Below are 2,617 nucleotides of genomic sequence, written 5' to 3' on the forward strand. Positions count from 1 at the left end.
CGAGGGGCGCTCGGTCCGCGCCGCCTGCAGGGGGAGGAACCGGGCAGAGCGCCCCGCGCCGGCTGCGGTTCCCACGCGCGGCGCCGCGTCTGCAGCGACCTGAGTCCGCCCCGCGAGACAGTAACTTAAAGGCGCCCGGGAAGGCGGCGAGAAACCCGCCCGGGTGGGGTGGGCAACTGAAGAGGAGGAAGAATGTAGGAGCGCGTCGGGGGCCCGCACAGCCTCGCGGGAGGAAAGCGGGCGCGGGTCCTGGGCCTGCGTTCGCACGAGCGGGAAATTCGTTCTCTGCAAACTCGCAGCCCCCGGGCGGGTCCCGCCGCACCCACGCGGGAGCAGCGCTGCGCCCGGAGGCTGCGGCCGCGTGGGCACGTCCTGCAGCCCGCGCCCCCGACGTCCCGCGGGGCCAGCCTGGCGCGAGAGCTGGTTGTTACCCAGCAAATGGAAAAGCACTAGGAACGAGACATAAAACGGGTCATTTTTGTCGTTGTAAGTTTTCATCTGGAAGTAATTTCAAACGCACACAAGTTAGAAGAATAAGGATCGTACAAAGCCCTCCGTTGCCCTCTCTGTGGACTCGGCCGTCAACGTTTACCTCGTGGGGTTTATTTATCACGTGCGTCCTCACGATCATCTCGCCCTGCATCCGGCCCTGTCTGTCATCACCTACCCATCTGTCATCTCTCCTCTGTCATCTACCTATCAGCCATTGCCTGTCATCTGCCTACCTGCCATGTATTATCAGTCATCTACCTGGCACCTGTTATCTATGTCTATTGTCATCTAGCTGTCACCTGCCCATCTGTCATCCACTTGTCATCCGTTATCTAGCCACTGGCGTGTCATCTATCCTCTACCTACCTGCCATGTATTATCAATCATCTACCTGGCACCTGTTATCTATGTCTATTGTCATCTACCTGTCACCTGCCCATCTGTGACTGTCTGTCTGTGTCAGTGGGAAACAGTATCAGGGAACAAGATCTGCACTGAGCTGTGCAGCCTCAGATCTGGGAGTTTATCGTTTATGTTTATCGATTTCATAACCATATCTTTTATTTACTGTCCCACCCTGGGCACGTTTGTAAATGGGAATGATGATACCTGCCTCCCCGCCTCAGAGGGTCTCTGAGAATCAAGGTAACTAATACACACATCGATATTGGTTTAAAAAGTTCTGCACTGGGTGCAGCAGGGTCAAGTGGCGGGTGAGACATAGGCCCCTTCCCGGGGGAGTTCCGGTCCCGGGGCGGGGGTACTGGACGTGGGGTACCCGCGGTGGGAACGAGGTAAGGCAAAGGAGAGGCAGGAGGGTGCGCTTTTCCTGGAGGGTCTCGGAGGAGTGGAGGCCCCAGTGTGGCGGGATACTAGACTTCCCTGAAAAATTCACCTTCCCCACCCCCAACAGGAAGCCTGTTGGAGAACTTTGTCAATTCCAGTTTGTCTTCCCCGGTGCCCTGGTCACGGTCCCACAGGCCTGGGGCACGCATTTGTCGCGTGTCCACAGTGTGCACAGTGAAATCCTGAGGGTGTGGGAGACCCGGGGGCCTGGAGAGGGGAGGGGAGGCTCTGGGCGACGGGGCCGCAGGGCTTGGGGGTCGGGGGACAGGCACAGGAGGTTCTGGGCCTTCAGAGAGAAGATGTGCTGCCTTTCACAATGGCTTGTTTTTTAGGGAGAAGAGAAGAAAATAAACAACTTTAACAAAACAAAATTGAGAGCTATTTTTAGCTGCATATTAAGCAGAAATAAGAATCTAATTGAGGAGTAAATTGGTGAATGGGACTAAGTTTAAACATTTGCTTGGAAATGAACAGGGGAGAATAATTAATTGCTCAAGTGGCCCTTTGCACACTTGATAATGTTCTCCTGGGAGTAATTAAGGCATCACGTGGGCTGAGGGACTTCCCAAGCCCAACTGTCCTCCGCACCAACTCCCTGTTCGCACAGACCAGAGCTTTTGAAACGTCAAGAGCTTTTGTCCTCGTCTTTTCGTTAGAATATTGCTGTTTTCTTTGTTCCTTAGTCTTTTTTCCTGTTCTCTAACCTGTTCTATCAGGGTCTTTCCCCAACTCCAAGGGCACTTTGGCAAGGGGCGGCCGGCCCACCAGGGAGGACCGAGTCTTGCAGTCACTCCCTCAGCACCGTGGATTCTCAGAGTGTTCCTGCCACCCGTCACCAGGGAACGCTTTCCCGAGACGCAGCGCTAACAGGGGCCTTTTCGAACCCCTTCTCTGGCCAGCACCCTCCTCTCCAGGAGCCTGGACTTCTCCCTCTTTTAACCGCGTGCGGCCGAGGCCTGCGCCTTGTCATCTCGCTCTCAGGACACGATCTCCTCATTTGTAAATGAACTAGCTGCTGGGCTGGCAGATTATCCTGATGACCTCAAACACCCTAATTTTAAAATTAGACTTAGCTGCATTTTCATATTCATTTGGAGTCTTTAAACAAACAAATTAAACTTACATAGTAAGAGGCTTTTTACCTGACGCGCTGTCAACATTGGGAAAAAGCTCTCATAGGCGGGGCGCGGTGGCTCACGCCTGTAATCCTAGCTCTCTGGGAGGCCGAGGCAGGCGGATTGTTTGAGCTCAGGAGTTCGAAACCAGCCTGAGCAAGAGC

This window comes from Propithecus coquereli, unplaced genomic scaffold, assembly GCF_000956105.1.
Source record: "Propithecus coquereli isolate 6110/MARCELLA unplaced genomic scaffold, Pcoq_1.0 Scaffold571, whole genome shotgun sequence".
Taxonomy (NCBI): Eukaryota; Metazoa; Chordata; class Mammalia; order Primates; family Indriidae; genus Propithecus; species Propithecus coquereli.